Source organism: Physella acuta, unplaced genomic scaffold (genome assembly GCF_028476545.2).
Source record: "Physella acuta isolate Inbredline_101_S28 unplaced genomic scaffold, ASM2847654v3 ptg001818l, whole genome shotgun sequence".
NCBI classification, from domain to species: Eukaryota; Metazoa; Mollusca; class Gastropoda; family Physidae; genus Physella; species Physella acuta.
Genome location: NW_026733328.1, coordinates 34,043 through 61,021, shown reverse-complemented (window position 1 = coordinate 61,021; position 26,979 = coordinate 34,043). Strand labels below are relative to the sequence as shown.

General features: G+C 30.8%; 1 long non-coding RNA gene across 1 annotated transcript; it reads right to left on the bottom strand.

Moving 5' to 3' along the window:
• Window positions 1-24,387: 24,387 nt before the first annotated feature.
• LOC131930673 (uncharacterized) lies at window positions 24,388-26,338 on the bottom strand. The gene is made up of 3 exons (XR_009384152.1): window positions 26,164-26,338; window positions 25,907-26,029; window positions 24,388-24,549 (listed from the first exon to the last, which is right to left on the bottom strand). It is a non-coding gene; the product is annotated as an uncharacterized LOC131930673 (long non-coding RNA).
• Between the last annotated feature and the right edge of the window lie 641 nt (window positions 26,339-26,979).

Sequence of the window (26,979 nt, the reverse complement as noted above, 5' to 3'; positions counted from 1 at the left end):
AACAGATAAATACCGACACATTTAATACAACATCGGGTACCTGTTATTAAATGGTCCGTTTTTTCATTTTTAAATTAATTTTTCTTATATGAATTTTGGCTGAGAAAATTGTATAATTTTCAAAGGATACGTCTTGACAAGAAGCTCTATAAATCTAAATAAAATGTGAATGAAGTAGTTTTTTTCTTCATATTCTAAAATTGGAAGATGTGTAAAACGAAGTTTATTGAAAATGACGGCAATAGTATTGTGTATTGTCTTTAACAATCGATATTTAGTTTCATATTTTTATCCTACAATAAATAAGGTAAGTTTGAATCTGGGTTCAAATTAGTAGAACGTTCCTTAGTCCACCCAGCTCTGATAAATACTTAACTCACGTTTTCAAAACATAAAGGCGTCTGGGCATAGTGCTCAACACACTATCCTTTCGTATGCCGGTGTCTAAAAAACATATAAACTCCACTAATATGTATATATATATATATATATATATATATATATATATATATAGATATATATATATAAATATATATATATATATATATATAAATATATATATATATATATATATATATATATATATATATATATATATATATATATATATATATATATATATACTGTGTACATACTGTGTACATAATGTGTTCATAATGTGTACATAATGTGTACATACTGTGTACATAATGTGTTCATAATGTGTACATAATGTGTACATAATTTGTACATAATGTGTACATTATGTATACATAATGTGTACATAATGTGTACATAATGTGTACATAATGTATACATAATGTGTACATAATGTGTACATAAGGTGTACATAAGGTGTACATAATGTATAGCCTACATACTGTGTACAAGCTGTGTACATACTCTGTACATAATGTGTACATAATGTGTACATACTGTGTACATACTGTGTACTCACTGTTTACATACTAACATTTTAAACTCAGTTAATCTTAAGAGTAAAATATCAACTTGTAACTTGGGTAGTTATTTTAATAATTTCTGTTGTATGTGTCTTGTATAACTCTATTGTCTACGACTGATGTCCAAATGCCGTTTTCACAAAAGGGCATGTGCTTTAATAATACTAATTTCAAAACGGACGTGATTTCAAATTATACTAAGCCCGGGAAGGACGAGAGCTTAATTTATACAAATCCCGGAAAGGGACGTGTGCTCAAATTGAACTAATCCATGAAAGGACATGTGTTTGAATGAGATAAAAGCCCGGTTATAATTCAATAAATAACTTCACAGAAAGTTATCTCTCAACATAATCACAAACTGTAGAACAAAATGCTATATCTCTCGACAGTTGCGTAGGCAAGGGGGGTTGGGGGTGGGTTATAACCCGTCCCATGGACTCACCCCTATATATATATATATATATATATATATATATATATATATATATATATATATATATATATATATATATATATATATATATATATATATATATATATATATATATATATACATATATATATATTTGAAAAAAATATTTCAACTCCTCCCATGACCAATTCCTGGCTACGCCACTGTCTCCCGCTCCTTAAAAAAATAACCAAACACACGCAACTGCACAAAAGTGGTTGACTGGCGGCGTCAATAAGACCCAGGTAATTTTTTAAAGGGGCCATCAAACACCGGATTTAAATTTAAATTTGTTTTTATCAACATCAAAACATTATGATCATCTTCAGCTTGATGAATATTTAGCGACACAGTTAAAAACAACCAAAGCGTTAAAAAGCCTAGTGCAGAAACGTACAGTATTTAATAATGATTTACAGGACGTTCCTGGAAAGTGAATCAAGTACACACACACACACACACATATTTATATATATATATATATATATATATATATATATATATATATATATATATATATATATATATATATATATATATATATAAATATATATATATATATATATATATATATATAAATATATATATATATATATATATATATATATATATATATATATATATATATATATATATATACATATATATACATATATATATATATACATTTATATTTATATATACAGAGAGAGAAAAAGAGAGATAATCTAAATGTGCTTATGACATACATCTAAAACATGTATTTATTTATACTAGAATATTATTTTATATTTAGATTTGTCAACTGATACGTATTTAAAGTGAACGGAATACGCAGACAAAAGTTTAGAAACATTACAAATCGGACTGTCGTGCTACCTGTTAGGCCAAGGGTAAAATCTTGTTATCACGTGTTAGTATTTGAAGATTTCAAAACCTTCCGTTGCTTTCTTTTGCTGTAATTCTTTACAGCCTCAACTGGCCAATGTATATACAGAAGTAAGAATGAAATAATGGGTTCAAGTCGATATTCAAGACCCCCCCCCCCCACATCCCCCCACAAACACATTTTAATATCATGAAAATGCGATTAAACGTTGCCCTTACAATTTAGATGCGATCTAAACAAACTATTTGATCGACATAAACATTAAAGCCACATATAATACCCGAAGTAAGTCAATTGTGGAAAGATTTTTCGCTTGAGTTAAACAAATTGTTCCAACAAATTTCCGTTACGAAATTAACTCCAATCTTTTCCATCCTGAGGCGCAGTCATGTCAATTTAGATTCAACGTTTCGATTTCACAATTTGTCAACTGACAGGAAAATTTCAGTGCGAGCAATCATTCTTCTTTACGAGATTTTCAGCCGCCACGTCAGTGAGTTCATCATGAAATTACGATTAAAAAAATTATTAAAAATGTTTCTTTGACACCAGAGACATTTTTCATGCCTATAGGCTGTATGTAGTCAGTGACAGTGATCTTTTTTTTTTCGTCTTACTTCCCGGTGATTCGTTTTCAGAGCGTACATAAAAGATCGATGCATTGATAAGATGATTCACTTCAATACTTTCAGTGTCAGATCAATATTCAACTCTCGCGTGGTAATGCATTACAAGTCTCTGTCGTGGGCTCAGGCAGGACGAAAACGACGTTAAGTTGTGTTGTATTAGAATACGCAGTAAGAGCTTTGAGGAAGAAAACAGATGATCCTAGTCTAGTGGCCGACTAATTTAGACACAACTCAGGGTCTCCAAGACATTCTTCTATGTCTGGACACCTGGACATTGTGTGTTCACATTCAAAAACAGCCTATTTGTTTTAAACTGATAACAACATTCAGATGCTTCACATAGTCAATATATGTTTACTTACCCATATATATATATATATATATATATATATATATATATATATATATATATATATATATATATATATATATATATATATATATATAACCGTCTAACTCCGAAAATGTAAATTTTACAGGAGAGACAAAAAACTGATTATTTCATTCTTGATCGCTCTAACACAATTTTTTTAATGACATGTGCAAAGAAACTCTCTACCGACTATACTGTAGCATTTTAAAATGAGTTTTATTAATATCTACAAAATTATAGTATTTATAGCAGGTTTAAAAGATAGTGGGTTTTGCTTGGCCTAAAACTCTCGCTGCCAAACCGTCTATCCGTGCGCGCGCAGACTTGGCCCTTTTGTACCATGAAGTTTGGTCTCAGCCGCGTTCGTTCGTTTTGTCCAGTGAACGTGATTTAGTTATGTTTATGTTCTTAATTTATAATTAACGCGTCATAATATTTAAATTACAGTTTTGGGCTCATATTTTAGTTCTTTGAGTTTATTCCAATTTATGGGGTCTGTTTAATTTTAGTAGAGCTGTTTTAGTATGGCTTTATCGCTTTCGACTGTTTATTCATTGTGGCTGTATTTAGCACTAGACTTTAACTGTTGAAGGTTATTAATATTAAATCTTTCTATTCACACCATTTATTTTACAAAATCTGGTGGATTCTGGGTTTGTAGAATGATAATAGTAAAAATATAAACCTTATTGTCAGATATATTTTGAATGAGACATAACACATTAATTACATACATTAATAATGACTTAATGTTTACTTATTTTACAAAATGTAAAAAATTGTGTTTATTTTTTAATTTATTCTTTAAATAATCGTCACATGAAGAAACATTAAAGTGGCAGAATATTTTTAAAATCAGGCAAATCATCATAAAAATGTGTATTATTTATGACTTGCTTTTAGGTGCTCATATATGACAGCTGTTATCTTTTTTCTGCTCTTGTACAACTTGAATTCTGTCGTATTGAATTCTTGATAGGTCTGACTTGTCTTCTGAGAGAGTCTTGTGTCTATTGTCCGTTATGTGAGGGGCTGGTCTATTGTATGTTACGACTGTTCTGTTGAGAAAGGCTGGTGTCTTGTATGGTAAGACTAGTGTGTTTAGAGAGGCTTGTCTTTGTATGGCAAGACTAATCTTTTGAGAGAGGCTGGTGTTTAGTATGGTAAGACATGTCTTTTTGAGAGAAGCTGGTCTGTTACGGAGGCTTGTCTTTGTATGGCAAGACTAATCTTTTGAGAGAGGCTGAGGTCTTGTATGGTAAGACTGGTCTGTTGAGAGAGGCTGGTCTGTTTAGATTTGTTGGTGTCTTAGAGGGTTATACTAGTTTGTTTAGATATTCTGGTGTCCTGTATGGTAAGATTGGTCATTTATGAGAGTTTGGTTTTTTGAAAGTTACGACTGGTCAGTTGTGAAAGGCTGGTGAGTTGAGAGATGCTTGTGTCTTAAATGGTAAGACTCGTCTGTTAAGAGAGGTTGGTCTGTTGATAGAGGCTGGTCTGTTGAGAGAGGCTGGTATGTTGAGAGAATCTAGTCTGTTGAGAGAGGCTGGTATTTTGAGAGAGGCTTGTATGTTGAGAGAGACGGGTGTGTTGAGAGAGGCTGATATGTAGAGAGACTGGTCTGTTGAGAGAGGCTTGTATGTCGAGAGAGGCTTGTCTGTTGAGAGATGCTGGTGTCTTCTATGGTAAGACTGGTCTGCTGAGAGAGGCTGGTCTGTTGTGTGGTAAGACTGGTGTGTTGAGAGAGGCTGGTCTGTTGTGTGGTAAGACTGGTGTGTTGAGAGAGGCTGGTCTGTTGTGAGAGGCTGGTATGTTGAGAGAATCTGGTATGTTGAAAAATTAATCATAAAAACATTTACTAAAGACAACATGGTATCTTGAAAATAGTAGCATTAGTAAATACAGTTTCAAGTCATGTGAAATGTGATTAAATAAGTTTGATCTAAACATTTAATACTAATCACTGTAGCTTGCTAATTACTAAGCCAAAGTTTTAATGTGTTAACCATTGAAGCATGCTTGTTGTATACTTAACCGAATAGTCTTCTCAATATTAAGTAGGCTACCGTTTCACACTAATTTAAGATCTAAGTAGTCTAATTTTCGTCGTGAGTAATGTGCTACTTACAAATAGTTTTTACAGTAGAGTACTACACTCATGTATTTGATACCATTATCGCTTTATTTATTGTAGCAAAGTTTGGTTTTCAACACTGGAAAGCTGATTTATGCTGTGATATTTACATTGTCAATTGGTCAACTGTTTTGTTTATTTGCTTGGCGTACAGATCTAAGGAAATCTATTTTAGATTTACTTTGACACTTTGCGAATGGGTTCGGTTGCACAACAATCACATATCTGTCATCTATGTTAAGATTAGGTTACGTATTTTATGTGGGAATTTCGCACTAACCGTATATTCCTTTATTTTCTTCTTTCAATCTATTATTAATATGGAGAATTGCCACCGGCATTGCTTTTAGATGCCTTTATATTTTACGCAACTTATTTAGTAAAGTTCCTCCTAGTTTACAACTATTTGATAAGTGACCAAACTATGATATTTTTGACATATTTTTTTCACAAAATAGTAAGGTAAATAGGAAATAAATAAATGTGTAATCCGAACAGCGATTTAATGAGTGGGGTTATCTATATACTACTAAAACTCAACTTTGTTTGCATGTTTGAATATTTATTTTTGTTTGATTGTCAGTTTGGTTAGAGGAGAGAATTTGCACTATGTGTAGAGCTGTAAAAAATATGTAGGTCGAGAACAAATTTCTTTTTCAGACAGACTGTTAATCACACATTAATTTAAAGAAATTAATTAATTCATTGATTCATTTATTGGTTGATTAACCATATTAATTATAAAAGTTCAGAACAATGACTTTACTTAGACTAATAGTGACGTCTCATGATTTATTAACTTTTTACATCAACAACGGCGGCTTCCATCGAAGATTTTGTTGCCTCTATTCAGATGTATAAGGCATTATATGGCTAATTTTCTGTCGGCTATAGCTTTAATGATACTTCCGTTTGCTATTTTTATTACGTTCCAACATTTAAATCAATTTTCAACTGTCCTTTTCATTTAAGTATGCAATAAATTTCTCTAGACATCTAGATCTAGAATCTAAATATCAGCTGTCGAAGAAAGTTATTTATAGAACTAGATCTAGAATCTAGGTCAAACCAACAAAATTAGTAAAAAACACAATCCATTTTAAAATCAGAATACATTTTGAGTTTCTTTATTAAACTATTTTAATCCTTAAATACTTGATATAAATCTCTGCTTTTTAGCTTCAAGAATACAAATGATTTATCTATCTAGGGTCTAGACCTAGATCTAGCAAGAGTAACGACTTACTCAAACCAGTCGTAGAATCTAGAAAATTCTATCTAGATCCAGATAATAATGAAGTTTTCTATACTAAACCATTTGAGACCTTCATTATTTTATATAAATCTTTGTTTATATTAGCTATGGAATTGGCTAATTTAAGTTAAAATTTAATTTGAAAGATACTAAATCTAGATCTAAGGCCTATGCGCGTAAATCGTTTCATTAGGAGACTCAAAGAATATGGCACGAAAAAAGTCAATGACGTGGCGAGTCTAGATCGCAAATTTGTTTGTGTAATAGGCTTCCGTGCGGGTGGCACGGGTTCTAGACACATCATCAATGTTATTTTTTTTTCATTTTACGTCTTTTTGAATGCGAGGTCTGGCTATTTTGTGATGATAAGTGACAGACGTGATGTCATTTATGGATGACCCCCGAAACCCACAGTTATCTAACTAGATAACGGGTAGTATTTTCTAAATATTATATACGCTTGGTTGAAGTATAGAATTTATATCAATCGTAGGGTTGAGGCTAGATTTGTATAGTCCGGGTAAGGGTCGATGCAATCAAGACTTGTGCCTCTATTACGTTTGATCGAAGACTGTTTTCTCTAATGGACGTTTCCCTGTAACCTGAGTACCTGTGACGGGTTGCTGCGATCTCAAATATAAAAACAAATCACTAAAAACCGAATTATTTAAATGATTCTCCCTTCCCACCATTCCCTCTGTAAAGTGACTGAAAGAAACCCAGCTAATAGGCCGTCTAACATATAGCGGCTTAGGCCGTTTTATTGTTTATTTTATTCTAACAACAAATGCGTCTATTATTTAGCAATGTCTGTCAGTGTATTCAAGCGTCTACCTGTTTTTACAAAATCGTTTAATTTTATTTTGTACCTACACAATCAAAATTTTAAGATTTATTAATCTAATAACTAATTATTTTACAACATATATTTTATTTTATTTTAATGAGCTTTACCATCTATTTTATAATATTTTTTTTCTTTCTGTGAATATACAATCTTTGAATGGACAACTCGTCTTACATCATGGTGATATAAAGTTTATAAAAATAAATAAATAATTTAAATAAGTTAAAGTTTTTTTTTACATTCATCGAAACAAGCTTGTTAAATGAGGAGTAATTCTAAATTTACTTTAATATCAAATTTTAATTAAAATGATGGGGTGATACAATGCATGGTTTAAAAATATAAATCCAGTATACCATGAGAAATATTTACTTTTCATGTTCCTAAAAGAAGAAAAACCAGTTGTTTCTATTTTAGACAGTTTTAGACAGTTTCAGATAGTTTTCATGGCTAGTTTATTTATTTTTTTTGGTTTGAATTTTCAATAATTAGTATCGTAAAATATTATTGACATTAATGTTAAATTCATTCTACAACAGAAACTATGTCAGTAGGAAAAAAAATAACAAAAAGATTTGTAAAGTTACAAAATGTTATTCTCTTCCCTTGAATGATGTCTGACAGTTGAGTCTTTGTAAAAATATTTATAAAACAATTTTGTAAAATCAATTAAAAATATATATTTAAAAATATTTAATGACATTTGTCTTGATACTTATTTTTATATTTTAAATTTTACATCTCCGTTATTATGTTATTCTTATTTGCCGTTTGCTACTTACATATACATTCTTAATATTAGAGAAATTCGTCGGCAATGTTACTGTGTTTATTGTTCATAATCAATGACGTCGTTAGTATTATGAATCCTTCTCGACATTTGACTATCAATTATATTTTAATTTACAACTAATGACGTCATCCCTTTTTATTTTGTATTTTTGTAAGTTTCAACTTTATAAATTCCGTTTTTTTTTCTGACTGGATACGATTAATTTTTGTAAGTTTCAGATTACACCTTTCTGTTTGGTTGTGAAAGTTTTTATTTTCAAATTATTTTACTATAAGCATGTCTTCTACAAAAAAATTATATATATATATATATATATATATATATATATATATATATATATATATATATATATATATATATATATGCACATAATTATTAATTTGCAGATAACGTATATGACATTCGATATAGGTTACTCGTAAAAAAATTCACTAAGTGATGTAAAAGAAACACAAGTCTTTTTTTACGTAACTTAACGTGTCGAAAATTATTACTTTTTATTTTAATAATGGAAATAATAATACATATTATATTCTTAAACTTGATGGATGATCAACTGTTTCAAAACGCCGGTTCCAGTGGAGATCTTGTTTTATCTCTAATTATCCCAAGGTTTACAAGACCATTGTGTACATCTCAATCTATCATTCTCATACATTGCATGTGTTGGTCTCAGCTGAGTTTGGTGTTGCAAATCAGATTCAATATACATTATACATTATACAGTACTGCAACAGGATTCAACGTGTATATATATCAGATCAATTATTGTGGCTGTGTTTAGTCTTGAAAACCGGACCGTTGATTTATTCCATGAAATTTACGTTGTAAACTTGTCAGTGTTTTATTGATTGTTATTGACAGTAGTTGCACTCAAATCTGTTACATAATTAGATCCACGCTAGGCGAATGAATGCAATTTAGAAACAATCTCACAAATCGTATCGATGTTCAAATTGTGTGGGAATTCCTCGTTTGTAGTATGTACATTAAGTTTCTTCTAGAAATCTAGGATTTGCTATCTGTTTTTAGAAGCCTTACATTTTTATTTTAGAAATGGCAGCTTTGTTCGATAATAACCTTTTCGACTGCTGATTTTTTGTTGTTGTTAATAAAACAAAAATGATTATACTAATAGCCAATATATTTTATGTAAAAAAATTATTTTAAGAATTTACTTTTAAAGAAATACACGTTTTTATCTAATTTAGTTTGAATTATTTGTAGTTATAAGGGTTTGATGGGACCTAATTTAGTTAATCCGGTATGATATATTTTTAGTTATAAGGTTTTGGTGGGACCTAAATCAGACAATCAGTTGATCTAAGATAAAGTTTGAATTAATCTGTGATAGTATTTGAAGATTATAATTTCAAAAATCACAAAGCTTACACATAAAGCAACTGATGTTTATTCTGCACGTATTATAGTCTCGAGCTGAACACGTTTTTACATTAAGAAACAATGCACACACTTACAGTGGTCATTATCCGCGTGATTCTTTAGAATAAACACTGTCCTACACATTTAGAAGATAACGACGAAATTTGTGTTTATCGTAGCGAACAAGATACATAGATATTAGCCATAGGCCAGCGTTGAATCGACGTTTCGATTGAACAATTTGTCAATTTACAGCGAACAAAAGTGTAATTGCAACCAATATCGAATCTCGACATTGAAATCTCGACTGTTCCTTTATTGATATACATCCTTGATATTTTAGTTTTTCATACAGTTACATTCTTGACAAATATTACCGAAAATTAGTCTTATATACGATGACTCACCTCAAGACTATCATGCTAGATGAAACTTAACTTTTGTGTGGTAATTTGTAGACGTATTATTTCATACGTGAGGTCTTTGTCATGTTTAGTTTACACAAGTAGAACTGAACTAGGAGCCGAGACTCTCACTCTGTTGTGTGTATTTACAACAATAAATATTATGTTTATGAGAAAGATACATGCTTTACGCAGTGTTCTGTGTATCTAAAAAAACAATAATCTTTATATTAAAATTGTGAAACATCGATTATATCCTGTCTTTGTTAAAGTAAAAACATATATTTCATAATTACATTGATATATTTTTTAAAAATAAATTTGGAAATATTCTCGTTTGGGTCTTTTCTTGTCGATTGAAATGTTTTAATGCGTTGTAATGCATTTTTTTTCTATTGGATACAGCTTTAATGATACAGTTTTTTAAAACTTTTTACAAATTTTTCACTAGCATAGCCTTGAAAGATCTTAAAAACTTTAGAATACAATGAATTTATCTAGATTGTCTAGATTAAACAAGATTTAAGCAGTCGGATAATCTAGGCTAAATCAAAATATATTCGTTAAAAATGAAACAAGTATAAAAACACAATAAATGAGTTTTTCTTCTAAACTGTTTTAGACATTTAATATTTCATAGAAACGTTGTTTCAACGGAATAGCTTAAATGTTGATATATCTTAATTAAAAGTAATATTTGCCAAAGTCTACTTTATAAAGAATAGTGGGAATAGGGGGGGGGGCGGATATATATCTTTAAGCACTGAAATACTATATATATATATATATATATATATATATATATATATATATATATATATATATATATATATATATATATATATATATATATATATATATATATATAAATATATATATATATATATATATTTATATTTATATATATATATATATATATAAATTTGCAGATAACTTTACTCACACATGCTACGCCTTTCTGAAGCTACAGGAATGTAGAACAAGCAGATTTGTAGTTACAGAAAGAAACAAGCGCTTATAGTTATGCATTCTTTATCTTAATAATTCACATATCAATACAATTGTTTTGTTACCAGCTTGAAGATGAATTTTTTTTGTGGACCTCTTGTTTCTCATCTAACAATTTCAAAGTTTAGATTGACATTAAAATTTGGTACAGCTTTATTGATTCCCGTGATACTTTACATTTATTTTTCTCATGTCAATTTCTTGCCGGATTACTACTCGGCAGGACATGCTACTTTTATCAATATTGTAGTTGACTTATGTATTGGAGATCTAACTTACTTTATGTTATTTGCATTGTGAACAGATTCATTTAGTTACAAGGACGCGAAGTGAAAGGACACGGTTTGGTTACATTCAAGTTTACAACTTGCACTTCTGCCAAGATTACGATTCGGAACTCTATAAAGTTTGAAGTTTTTAATCAGTGAAATATTTAGATTTTGCATATTTTAATACAAGTTACTTTATATATATATATATATATATATATATATATATATTTAAAAAAAATCTTCTGTCACTGTAAAGTGTTTCAACGTTATAATTATCATCTCCATTATTGTAATTAACTTCAGGAGAATGACTATTTTTCTTGTAATTAAAAGTTCAGTTTTCGAGAGTGGTGGGCCGTTGCGGCCAATGAAGTAGAGTTCGCCTGAACTGTGTCCTCGACATATGAATGGATAAGGTGGTCAGCACTCTCCTCAGCCGTCTTAACTTTCGCGAGCGAGATTACGTACCCATAAGAGCTGGAGAGATTCTGGAATGTTCTACTGACGTAAGACTGGATTCGAACTTGAAACTGTCGTTGTAACAGTCTATTGCTCTACCGCTAGTTAATGCTGTCCTATATTTTAATGTAAATTAGCCTGTAACATAAAGCTAAATGGGAAACCAACACACAATTTTAATGGAATGTGTATATTGAGATTGTAAAACAGTATTACTAAGAGGTTGATTTGAAGCGTGAAAATAAAAGTGAATTTATAAATATCACATGTGTATTATAGTTAGTCATAATAGCCTTTGTAATAATAAAAAACAAAACGAGTATAATATTTTATATTTTGTTTTATTTATTTTTTTTGATTACGTAAAATATTTAAATTCTGAAAGTTGAAAAATAAATGGTTGAAATAGACAACTGATAGACAATTAAACATTTAATTTAGGAAAATTGAAATGTAAATGTCAAAATGGCAATACTATGGTATTATATGTACATGTATATATATAAATATATATATATATATATAAATATATATATATATATATATATATATATATATATATATATATATATTTATATATATATACAGATAGAGAGAGATAGAGAGATTCTTATATAAAAGTAAGGATTAAGTTGACCCTACTTTTCGAGAAAATAACTGGATACAAATTTAACTCAGTTAAAGAGGTCGTGAAAATTTTTGGATATTTTTTGGATATTTTTATTGTATTATAAAGATGATTCCAAATATTAGCCTCTGAGTATTCAATTGACAGTCATTGGAAGAGTTTATTTAATCATGAGATATTTTATCCTTTTTTTAATGGAAACATGTCAGAGCGTTGCTGTAAAATAAGTAATAAATAAGAAACATATATTATTATGTAATCTACAAATATTTAAAAAATGGACATTTTTTTCAGTGGTTAAACAGATACATGTTTACATTGCCTTCATAAAGTAAAAGAAAACCATAAAAGGACAAAAAAAAATGAAGAGTTTTGTCAAAATTAGGGCTTACCTAATTAACCGTAAAATAAACATCAGGCATTTCATTCGGTTTTATTGTATGTTGTGTGCCGTTTCCTAAGCTAACTTAGTTATTTATTTCATCTTTTTTTTTAAATACGTTTTACCTCAAATGGAATGTGAATTAGGCTAATTCTAAAAATTCTTAAAGTATTATTCTAGAATAATATGTTTTTCTATTAAAGTACTTCAAATGAAAATATTATTAGAAATTATACAAGTAATTAATTGTTTACAGTGTCATTTAATGAAGTATATCGAAATTCACTGAACAAATTATTTGCCGGTGTTTGAGAATTTTAGCATACCATTAAGTATTTGTTTATATTTCTTGTTTGAGAAAATATAAACGTAAAAATTGCTGGAGCAATACAGGTAATTTATCGTGCTGTATATTTCGTACAACAGGTACTTAACACTCAAGATGTTAAGGTCTCGATAATAATTTATAATTACGGCTATAAAAAAACTTGGTATGTTAGAGAGAAGAAATACCAAAGATACAGTGAGCAATGTGCGCGTTGCTTGTGATGAACTAGTGTTTTGGTTGGTGGTCATTTTTCTCTTGATACGCTGGCTTTGGATGATTTTAGTAACGATTAGCACAGATCCTATAAGGATAACAAATATTGGTACGATTCCACTGAGGTAGTTAGCAATGTAGTCAGTAAAAATCACGATAACCGTTACATTATCATCATAAAATTGTGAGTTAGGTCGTGAAAGTTTGACTGTATCGTTACCTACAGGGGTATACTTACACAGAAAACACAAATTAATGAATGAAACCCACGGTAACCAGATAATATATACAGCCACGGAGGTTACCCCGGCAACTTTGACTGTCATGATTTGTTTAAACTTTAACGGGAAATAAACCGCGATGCACCGTTCTATGGAGATGACCGCTGGCAGTGTCATTGAAACGTACAGACCCCAATCAGTGACTATTGTGAACGCGGTGTCAAAAATACAAACAAAAACAACGACATTCTTTCCGAAAGTATAACCTTTATATTCCTCAACCCATTCCTTCAGCTCGTACTTTATAAATTTTGTTGGATAGATCCCAGCGACAAGAAACATTGAACAGGATAATGTGAACGCGAAGAGAAAAATATTTGATGTTTTGTGTAGACCGTCTTTGGCGAGAATGACAAGACCGAGGGTGTTGGTGATCACCCCGGAGATGGCAATGACTGGGTTGACGATAAACACCAAGGCAGCATGAGTGTGTAGGTACGGTATGTAAAAGTCATCATATTGAAAGTTCGTTCTTGACTGCTCCAGATTGCTTGTTGTGTTGCTGATTGAAGACATACTTACAAATTCTCTAACTTGAGTTTTATAACCGGTTCTATGCTGTAATACAACTGTAATGCGTTAGAAACAAAAATGCTTGCTTTCATGTAAATATATATATATATATATATATATATATATATATATATATATATATATATATATATATATATATATATATATATATATATATATATATGAATCCATGAAAAATGATCTCAGGTCGAATGATCTCAGATAAAATGTAACAGACAAAATATCTCAAGGACAAATAATCTCAAGGACAAAAGATACCAGGACAAAATACATCAGGATAAATGATATCATGGACAATTGATCTCAGACAAAATATGTAGGGCATATAGCATTTCTGATTATTTTAGTCGATTTTAACATTTAAAAAAATGGACTGTCTAAAGGATTTTATTTACTTTTTTTTTACATATAATAATTGTGAGGAATGATGTGTCGCATAAGTTTGTGACATCACATGAAACATCAAAATTACAATTAAAACTTTAATATTCGTAGATCCAAACACGTTTTCTGTAGACAGTGTAGGTGGGCTTGCCGATCATTAGACGAAGCTACCACAATAGATGGGCGGAACTAGATGAAAGGTGATTTCTAATACAAGGGCTATGAAAACACACCAACGTAGCAAGGTGGCCGCTCGCTTTGTTAGCATACTGGTCCTAAGGGGAAGACATCAGCCCTCCGTGGACAATACAACTAGCATCTTAAGTCAATAGTTATATTTCGGTCACACCTTAGTGATGAAATGACACATTCTTGTTAACGACAGCGGTCATTGCGGAGCTAAGTTAGTCATAGTGCACATAAAAACTAGGAACTATAGGGCTGGTAAGTAGGTCACCAACCAGTTGTATGTATCATGCAGGTTTTATTGAGCCGTAGAACTGGTTGGTGACCTACTTACCAGCCCTATTATTGCTAATTACTCAGCTTAGGCCTCTTTCTTTACATCGCAGATGGCATAATCACTTTTGTTTAAAAGTCAGATATACGCAGGACAACAGCCAGTGTTGATGTTACAATACAAATACAAATTTTATATTAAGAACCTATAGACTCAAACTTCCTTTTTGAAAATTATTTACGTGTTTTTTACATTAATGTGGTTAATTTTATTATATCATCATTTTATTTGTCTTTGCATTTTTATGTCTAATACTTTTTTTTTTAAAGTAAGTTTTCTCAGTCTTTTGATGGTGTGTTTATTAAGTTTATTTCATATTGTATATCTCACTATAATTATTCGTAAAAAAAAAATTTTAAATCTATAAAATGACATTTAATTCTAAAATGTCAGATCGACCAAAAATATTCCTAAATACTATAAATATTTTACTTTGAGATATTTTGTCTGAAATATTTTGTCTGAGATCATCTGACCATGGTATCATTTGTCCTGAAATATTTTGTCCTGGTATCATTTCTTCTGAGATCATTTGTCCTGAGATATTTTGTCTGAGATATTCTGTCTGAGATCATTTGTCCAGTAACCATATGTATACAAATATATATATATTTATATATATATATATATATATATATATATAATATATATATATATATATATATATATATATATGTATGTATATATATATATATATATATATATATATATATATATATATATATATATATATATATATATATAATCGATGCTGGTAGTGTGTCAGTCCGTCAGTCAGTTAGTCATCGCTATAGATTTTGGAACTATAAAAGTAATCATCGCACCATGCAGTGCTTTTACATTGCATCGCATTGTCTTATTCTAAGTAACAGAGTAGGATTTGTTTATTTAATGACTTAAAAAACAGGTAATGAATAAATGACTATTAAGTTTTGCATATCTTTTTAATCAAGTATTATTCTCAGGGCAGCTATCATCAAACCAGAATAAGTTCTGTTTGTTAGACGGTCTTCTCACTTCAATAAAATGTCTATCCCTACTTAGATTGTATCGTACACAATTTTATTGCCTTTTGATAATAGCCTACTACACAATATTGGGTACAGCGCTTGAAACTAGACATGCCCTAAGCCCACTCCTCCCCACCGCTGGATAGTGCGTGAAAATCCGATGAGCCATAAATTACCAATGTTTATTCAACTGTCAATAACACATCCATGTAGATTGGGTCAAGCATTATGTTTCTCTACAGGGCCTAAATGAATACTTATCATCTGTCCAATGTAGCATTTACAATTTTTGCTAGTAAATTTTACATGGAGCAATGGGCTTAGACAAACACATGTGTCGTTTACAGTCCGATGTAAAGTCTGATGAACGCGTTCAAGCCTCTCACATAATGAGGTAACAAGATTATAAATTTCTACTTATTTGAACTATGAGCTATAGGCCTACAGAAAAAAAAAATTCTTCTCATCCAACCGCCCCTAACTGACATTCAGCGAAGTTGCAGACCAATGTCGATAGATGCTAGAAAATCTTTCCATAGACTGGAAAAATCGGTAAAGTGTTCAAAACTATGACATTTTTGTGAGAAACAGCGGGTAGTTTTCAAAACGATTTTATAGAACACTTAACCTCTGTAGGCCTACATATTGTACTCGCACTTTGATAAATTACTGTGGCGTAGGGAAACAAATTCGGTCAAACCCTAAGTCTTCGACGAAGGCTAAATTTTAACGTGAGATATTTATAGAAAACATTACTTCTTATCGCCCCCCTCCCTTGATATTTTGTGAGATTTTACACCAATGCCTATAGATGCCAGAAAAAAAAACGTGTCAAATCGGAACAAATTTGGTAAAGCAATCAAAGCTGACTAGTGGTATTTCCCTAAATAACCATTGCAATTTTGTAAGAAACAGTGCAATTTTCAAAAAGTTTTTAAGGCACTTACTCTCTTTACGTCTGGCTAAATGTTTTGCATGCCGTTCGATAAATGGCTAGTCCACATTGGAACAGCGTAGGTCAGACTGTAAGCCCTCAACGAAGGCTAAAATGTCACCGTGATAGACATTTTCATTTTATGAGTTATTTTGCTCGAGCAAAAAAATGATTAAAAAATTAACAAATTTAGCATTCGTTAAGTAATAATTTTAAATAAATTAACAAATGTATCCTAATAAAATTGTAGGAATGAACTACAAAAAAGAGAGCATTTTATATTTTTTTTAGTTATTTTGTCAATGGAGCCAATGTAGTTCTATTTATTTTGTGAGGATCAAGTATGCGGAAATATTAATACAGTTATCACTGCTTAAACTTAAGCACTCCACACTATATATAATAAAAGACGAATTAATCATTAAAATTATCTATTTTTTGATAAACTAAGCTAAGCTAGGCATCACTATATATATATATATGTATATATATATATATATATATATATATATATATATATATATATATATATATATATATATATATATATATATATGAACGAATTTGTTTGTCTGTGTGTGTATTTTATGCATTCTAAACCTTTCTTCTGATCACCATGAAACGTTGGGTAATGATTTAAAAAAACTCCTTTAAGGGTTTCGGTTTTTTAAAAAATATTTAAATTTAGTAAGGGCGGCGCCCTGGCAGGGTGCGAGGCAACTTTTCTATATTATACGATATATATATATAAATAAAAAACGGAAGCTGTATGACACAGATCATCCGATTGCCATGAATTTTTGGGGAGTTTTCATAAAACTTGGGGGAGTTGATTAGATTACTCCAGCTGAGGTTTCTGCAGGCATTGTTTACATTTAACATCCTAGTTTTTGAAAACACGATCACACGTCTAAGAGTATAGGATTAGTAACGCATTGATGAAAACATCTTAAAACATTTCGTCATACTTTCTTCTAACCCCGCGGAAACTCGGTACAACGGGCACGCTAGTTGTAAATATAAATTAAGTACTTTATTTAGAAATCAATATTTGAATATTCTTTTTTAAAATATATATTTTAAGCAAATACTTCAGTCAAGTACAACAAACAAAACATACACACGCTATGGCATTGTACAATTCGAGCGACCAAAAGTGGTAACAGCAAATTAATTTTGTTCGCAATGTTAAAAGTAAAGGTGTCAAAATCTGGTTTGGGTACAGGAAATTTAAATACATTTTCTTGGATTCACACAAATATATTAATTCAATATCATTGTGTTAAAAAAAATATTTAAAATTTTACGTAATAGGTAAAAATTAGATATTTACAAGTAGAAATAGAAAGCAAGATAGCTACCAGATTAGCAACGATCACGTTCTTAGTTATAGTTTGTCTTGGTATTTGAATATTGTAACTTCAAAACTCATAAATAAACAAAAATAGCAGGTAATATACCTGATATAATTGTATACTCAATCGGATACATTTTATACAGATATAACAATGATCGAGATCAATATAGTCACTATCCACGTACTTCATTTTAGAGTTATAATTTAGGAAAGTCTAAACCATTCAGTCAATCGTCATAAATGCAAATGATGAAGTTTTAGCCTTAGGCGTAGGGAATTCAGCGTTGAAATATCGTTTCGATTTTACAATTTGTCAGCAAGGTTGACGACCGAACATAATTTTTTTTGCGACCAATCTTGATTGTCAAATTTCGCGTCGATCTGTTTCTTGTTTGTGGTAATTTTACGGTGCATTTCAATTTGTTTTTCTGTAAAATTTATCTTTGACAGAATACACGTAACATACCCTGAGGCTTTATGTAATAGTTGAGACAGATGACTACTCTTTCTCTCCAACTTAACGATAATTCACCCAAAGACTACCCATATCAAATCAATACTTAAATCTCGCGTGGTAATTGGTAGTTGAGATACTTCGACGTGAGTTTCTGTCAGTTTAGAGTCTTTTTTTAATTCAATATAGAAAGACGAAAAATCCAAGCATCATTTATTCATGTTACAGTACATTAATATGCATGATGTCAACAAGAAAGATTCATTCTTGAAGTGTATGCAGTGCTACTTACGTTTGAGAAGTTTCGCGTTCAAAAACATTCATCTCAAGCGTCGTTACAATACATGCCTACACAATTCTGCAGCTACTTTCAGTTGGTTAACACTAATTTATCTGCCTACCTACCTAAATTCATATATATATATATATATATATTCATAATTCATATATATATATATATATATATATATATATATATATATATATATATATATATATATATATATATATATATATATATATATATATATACATACATATTATTTTTTACTATATATATATTAAGCCAGAAAGAATTAGGCTCTTTGATTCGAATAATGTTGGCAGCTTCTTTATTTAAAGTAACGTAATGGGGCTACAGTAATGAGATTTTTTTATATAATGCGCGTGTTTTTACAACAATTATTTGGAAAGTTTGAAGATGAAAATTTCCGTTTACAGTTTTTTGTGTGGACATCTTGTCTTGGCCTTTATAATTACAAGACTTAGTTATAAATTTGATACTGTTGAATCTCTCTCCATTATATATTGTATGTGCTGGTCACAAATGACTTATTTCTTGCAATTAGGTTGCGTAGTAGATTATCCTGAGGAAAATGATACTGATGTTGGTGTTGTTATTGTCACTGAATTTAGTCTTCAAACTCTAAGAGTTGATTTACTCAATGATATCCACATTGTACATTGTTTCAGTTTAATTTTGATGGTGGTTTCTTGCACATCAATGCTAGTTCGTTTTAGACTTAGTATTAGAATGAACGAAAGGAGTCGGCTTTGTTATAATCCTGTTTGGCGTGTAAGCCATATATTTTGTATTTCTGTCGATTTCATGTTAAAAATCTGCGCAAATTTGACATTGGTAATATTGACTTTTAACATTTTCATTCAATACGGTGTTCAAATGGGTTATATCTAGCAAATGCTATTTTTTGTGCTTTTTTTGCACACTAGTTAAAAAACAAAATAGATGAATTTGTATTGTTATCCAAGTGGAACGTATCGTTAAAGTTTGTACGAATACACTGCACTAAAAGTGGTTCAAAAGTGAATTAAAAGATTTGGTACAAACCCACAAACAGACGTTGCAAACTAAGTAAAAGTTGTAAAAAGCGTCTATTATCTGCTTAAATAGCATTTAAAACTGAACGATTATGAAAATTCGGTGTGAACCACAGCTAAACAGACAGATCGCATTATGACATCTAACTAGGTTACTCCCTTTTTGGTGTTGAATATATTAATCTTTAAATTGATATTTAAATACTAATTACGTACTATAATTAGATTTTTAAAAAAATATTAATGCATTGTCATCAAGAAAAGATATATGAAAAGTATGAATGATTATTGCTGCATTGGAAATGTGTTAAAATTGTGTGATAAGATTTTCTACAAACCCACCAACAAACAAACAGACGTTGCCATCTGATTAGACGTTTGTAAAAATAATTCAAATAAATATTTTAAAAAAGTTCAAAATGGTCTGAAAACAAGAAAATAAAAGAAACGTAATATCTATAATAATAGCAGTAATCGGTCTTGAAATCTCAACGATTTTTTGGTAGGGTATATTGCGAAGGGGGCGGCGTGGTCGAGTCGATAAAGCTAATGGTTGCTAAACCAAAAAGTCTCGAGTTCGACAGCCACTCTTCTAGGAGAGACAACTCCAAAATAAAACAACTGCTGCCATGTAGTTTGTTCTTGTTTGGACAAAAACTATGGGAGCAAATTAAAAGAGAAAAGCAGGCTGAAATCGGAGTCAATGGCCTCAATGTATAACCAGTTGACACGTATTCTAAATTGTGTTGGAGTAGTAGTCGAGTCGGCAAAGCTAATGGTTGTTAAATTTGAAAAAAGTATCGAGTTCAAACCCTCTAGGAGGTAAGGCTCGATCCCTTCCAATACTAAAAATTAAGAACAAATACGAAGAATAGATTGCGAAGTATTTGTGTACAAAATGCTTCAACTGAGACCGATATATTAAATGATCACATTCCTTTATTTCTTGAATTAATCTTTTTAAAATAAAGCCGATTCTTATTTTTTTCCGTAATTTTCAGTACATTAAAAAGCTTTTCATTATACATTTTTGTGTGTGTTTTATTTACTTCGACATTTTTATGGAAGTTTTTAAAAAATAAATAAATTTATTTTTAGCTTATATAATATTTTAAAATATTTAACCGAAAAGAAAAAAAAACAACTGTAATAATTACCCCCTTTAATAAACTCATGTAATCTTTTAAATTACCTGCGGTATTATTATCGGTGGCTCCAGAGAGCGCCACTCTACATCCCTGACACCTTGCCTCATCATAAGGGTTAGTGATTAACGTGCTCTCAAGGCTGCCATGGGGTAGTGTAGGTAAACCCATGCCCCGATAAATATGATCCAAGCGTAGGCATTGTTTACGTATAAATAACTCAGTTTTAGAAAAATAAGGACAAACGTCTAAGAATATAGGATAGTAACGCAGTGATGAAACACTCTTAAAATATTACGTCTTACTTTCTTCTATACCCGCGGCAACACGTGGGGACGGGCACGCTTGTTTAACTATAAAAATAAAACTCAGTAAGGACAGTTTGACAATATTTCTAACCCAAGTTACATGGAGAAGATCGAATCACAGAAAGGGAAGGTTATTATATTGGTCGAAAGCTACAGATATCGAAAGGACAGAGCAAATGCTGATGGAAGTACGACATGAAGATGCTGCAAGAAAGATGGCTGACGAGGACGGATGAACATGCTGAACGATGTTGTTCTGTCATCATCAGAACACAATCACGATCTTGATCCGGGTAAAATTGAAGCAGTGAAAGTTGTTTCGACTATACGAACACGGGCAGTGGAAGGGGTGGAAAAACCAAGGCAGATTATACAACAAGCCAGAGAAGGAATTTCGATGGAAGTAGCACCTCATTTGCCGGCATACGTCGCTTCACAACGTGCAATAGAAAGACAGAGAAAACGCAGCTGCCATACCCAAATCCACAGAACGTTGCAGAGATAACAATTCCTGAACCTCTTCAAACGACAACCAGAAGCTTCAAAGAACAATTATGTTCAGCTGAACCGAAGATTGCAGGCGATTGCTTCAACCTATGCTAGTGATTCAATGATGGACTACCTACGGGGTATAGCCCACAACTTAGCAATATAAATGCAACTATAAAGAAACGTTTTATTAATTTGAACTGATGTTCATTTTGTTACATTTCATTTCAGTTTATATTCTCACTTTAGGCCTATCATTTAAAATCTTTGTATGTGTTATTAGATTGCGTTTTGAATAATTGTACCAGTTTTTTAGTTAAAGAAAATAAACAATTAGTTTTTTAATGAAACAATAAAGTGTTAACACCAAACGATGCCTTCTGATCTGAGTTAATTTTCTTGTTTTTATTTATTAAATATGGTTTTTCGATTTTTAGTTTGCGCTCTTATGTCGGCGCTCTTTTGTCGGGAAATTAGTGCGCTCTTATGTCGGCGCTCTTATGTCGGCGCTCTTTTGTCTGCGCTCTTATGTCGGCACTCTTTTGTCGTGCGCTCTTTTGACGGGGTGCCTCTTACTTTATAGCTATGTGATTAAAAACAATCGGTGTAATATCAATACAATGCTCTCGCATGGTTAGTAATTGTGTAAGCTTAGAAAGTTCGACCTAAGGTCGTTGTCATTTTATGAACCGGAATTGTTTTTGTTTTTTTAAGTTTTCTAATATAAGAATAGAAAAAAATTCTAGATTTGTGAGAGCAAAAATGTTAAACCGAGTACATCGAGAGTCTGTGCCAGGGAGACAATGTACGTTATACACTGACATACTAATGTTACATATATATATATATATATATATATATATATATATATATATATATATATATATATATATATATATATATATATATATATATATATATATATATAATTTTATGTGAATATGCTGATATGTATCTAATATAAGGCTGGTGGTAGTGTGTTAGTCAATTCTTCCTTCCGTTATTGCTATAGGTTTTGGAACCATAAAAGTTAACTAAATGATGGCTTGCATTTTGCTTGCATCGCAGGGCCATATTATAAATAGTTAGTCGGGTTTATTTATATAACGACTTAAATGTTTGTGTATAGTAGCCGCTGTTTTTACTCTTTCGTATAACGTGAAGAAAATATTAAATACAAGCATATTGCCAAAACATATTGAACCGATCAATGTCAAAGTATATTTTCTCTTAGATTCGTAGAAAAAATGTCTACATTTTAATAATAGTTGGGTAAAAAAATAATTTCTTAAAATACTCAATAATTTTGCCTTGGGAGATGATTTGAAAAGATTCAATTCACGCTAATTAAAACAAACAATTTAAATGATAATTCCGCGGAAGTCCAAAAAGACATTATTGTTGGAATATTATAATTTGCATTGATTGATAAAGTTTTGTTTTGTTCCATAGTTGGTACATTTTGAAAGATTCACGGCGGTGGAGCACAAATATGCAGCTAGTATAAATATATACCTACATATAATTATATATATATATATATATATATATATATATATATATATATATATATATATATATATATATATATATATATATATATATAAATTAATATATATACCAATATTTAGAGAGATAGACACAGAGAGCAACAGAGAGAGGAAACAGATTTTTTTAAAAGTAGATTTTAGTAAAGAAGTAATTTCCTTCTTGTATTAACAGGAAATGGATATTTCTATTTAAAGTAAAGAGACAAGAATCTATAAATGTATTTTCATTTTAATGATGGACCTAGCTTCTTTCAAATCGCAGATTACAGTTTTTATTGACCTATTATAGTTCTATCTTTTCAATTATAATTTGAATGTGTTGGTCTCAGCTGACTTGATCATTGCAAGCCTGTATTATACTGGATCACCATGCCGCAGCAAATTATACTTTTACGCAATTATTTATTGAGTCTAAGTTTCGTATTCAAACCTTGAGAGGGTATCTATTCTATGATATTACCATTCAAAACTGCTCCATTTTTATTTTGATTGTCACTATTCTTAGACTGCCACGTATTTGTTATAGACTTAGTATATACAATTTATTTTAACAAAACACCACATTAAATGCCCCAAAATTATTGATATTAATTTAATATCGAAGATTATCTGTTAATAAAAAAATATTATTGAAATCTTAATAACAAGGAAAAATTGATAAAAAGGCAGTTTCCATAATAATTGAAAAATAAGAAGCGCTGGATTTGCCATTTTTAATTGTCAAAATAATTTTGAAATACAAAAGTAAATTTATTCAAATATGTGACTTTATGGGAACTCTTGCATGAGTGTAAACATCCATTCTGCATGTTCCTTTCTAAAATTGTCCATTCTGGAACATTGTCTTTGTGGCAAAAGTCTTGTTTTAAGTTCACTGTTTAGATATACATACGATAAATAAACTGGTGAGAAAAAGATAAAAAAAAAAATATCACGCTCTTTTGCTTTGTAAACTAAACATCAATAACTACATACCGTGTGTATGTTTTTCACTGATGTTGATTGAGTATTATAGGGCAAAACTATTCTGTTGGGTAGTTTTTGTCTTAAAATCAATATTTAATTTGTAATTTTAATTAACGCGCGATTTGAAAAAAATACTCTTAAGTTAAATAGATTTAATACAAGACATTAGATATTAATTAAGATGAAAAATAATTTTTAATCGTTTTTTTGTCCGTGTGTCTGTCTGTCCGTCTATCATTCTGTCCTTGTCTTCAAGTCTCAATGTATCCGTCTATCCGTCTGTTTATCTGTCCGTAGCAAGCTACCCATATGACCTAGGTACAGTCTGAGTTGTCCTGAATACTTAAACACGGGATCCAAACTAGAGTATTTCGTGTTAACAACAATGTGCTCTACCCCATGACCACCCGATGAGTTGTAATGAGAGGGTGAATTGATTGAGTGTTATTTGCAAAAAATGATTTTTTTTTCGACAATTATCCGACAGACTGAGCGTGTTGTCTATTTATAGCTGCATACAAACACGCTGTTAAATATTATAAACGTCTATGATATTTGGATATTATTTAGTGGCCTTTTTTAACGTTTGGCGTAAGTTAATCAATATTTATGTCAAGATGGTGAAATACATTAAAGTTAATGCCAAATTTTTAATGTCGAATTCGTTAATGGTCATGTGAATTCATCAGTAGCCGCAATCTCTAGAATGAGTGATGCATTTTGTTTTTACAACAGAGCCGATAAAAATAAAATGAATCTCAGATTAAATTAACATGACCCAAAAAGGAAATGCATGTAATCATTAAAATAAAATCCCATACATTATAAAGTGACTTGTAATCAACAAATTAAAACAACGTTATATTATGTAAAACTAACAGCACACTAGCGCTATTGAAATAAGAACACAAGCTATTCTTTATTATCCTTATCTACTTGTTACCAACATGATACGTAACAAGTCACCGACCTTAAAAAACCCATACTAATGCAGATTAATATATTGACGTTATGCATATATCCAAAAACATAATCTACAGAAATATTATGTATTTATAAATCTCCTTTCCACATTAACAATGTTTTAACGTCTCAACTAAATTTCCATTTTCAATTACTGACATGGTTTTGTAGCTTGAATTGTCTAAAATATAATAACTGTACATTTATTTCATTCAAAAAAGTAGGAAAACTGCATTTGTCTTTTATAATGTGGTTAAGCATAATCATAATAATAACCGTGATTACACCGACATGAAGCTTACATGATCAACACCACTTTGCCTTATATTGTACTCAACATAACACGTCACCATCCCAACAGATGCACTTGAAGTTGTATGTCGTCCCGTGAATCAGATGGACACCTCGATAACGACACGATTTTCCTAGAGCAGATTAAACAAGGTCGAGTTCTATAGAACATGAAATGCACATGTTTTTTTTAGACGAGTGTGTGAGTAGAACAGCAAAGTGTTATCTAGAGATACAAACTATTAAATTTAAAAAAAAAAATACTCACCGAAAGGTCTGTGGTCAAATTTGCTAGGTAGCGAGCCTGTATCGTACACACATGTGCTCAACACTGTCAGAAGAAGAAGAAATTTCAAGCACATCTTAGTTTCTCTCACGAGAGCCGTTTAGAACAACAACAGGGTTTTCGTTGGTGTAGTGATAGTCACGTGACCAGATCTCGAGCTCTGGTTGATGAAGTGTGTGTGTGTGTTTGTGCTGTGAGTCTCGTGTTGGCAACACGGGATGCGTTGTGTGTGTTTGATTTGCGGTTGTGGTTTATAGGCTGTGTGGAACATGTGTTCAACTTGAAATTAAATATTTAAATAACTGATCATAGGCAGATGTACGGTGGGGATTGATAAGTGTAAGGGGCTGGGGAGTTATTTAATTATTATTTTATTACAAAAAGGTGAATGTCACTTTTTGTGTTCCTTTGAGAATTGTTGTGGTTTTTAGTTAAGTAGTCCGCTATTATGGCGCTGATATGATTTTTATTTTAAAATGATTGATAGCCTGGTTATTGTGTCTTGCTTATATTTTGATGTTATTATTTATGCAAACTTTGTTTTGGAGTGTGGCTCCACTTTGCTTTATATCCTGAATGTAAGTTATTGTTGTATTTGGGACTATTTTCTTGTGCGTAGCATTGGTTTCTTTGTTCGTAGTATTGGTTTCTTTGTTCGTGAATGTGGGGTGTTGACAGGGAGGGACATTCTGCTGGAATGTCGAGGCCTGTGTGTTGAAGAGTTTCTGTGTCACGTTTGTGGTGTATGGTAACGTAGGGTTATTTTTATAGTGTTTTATTATGTTTTCCATATTTTTG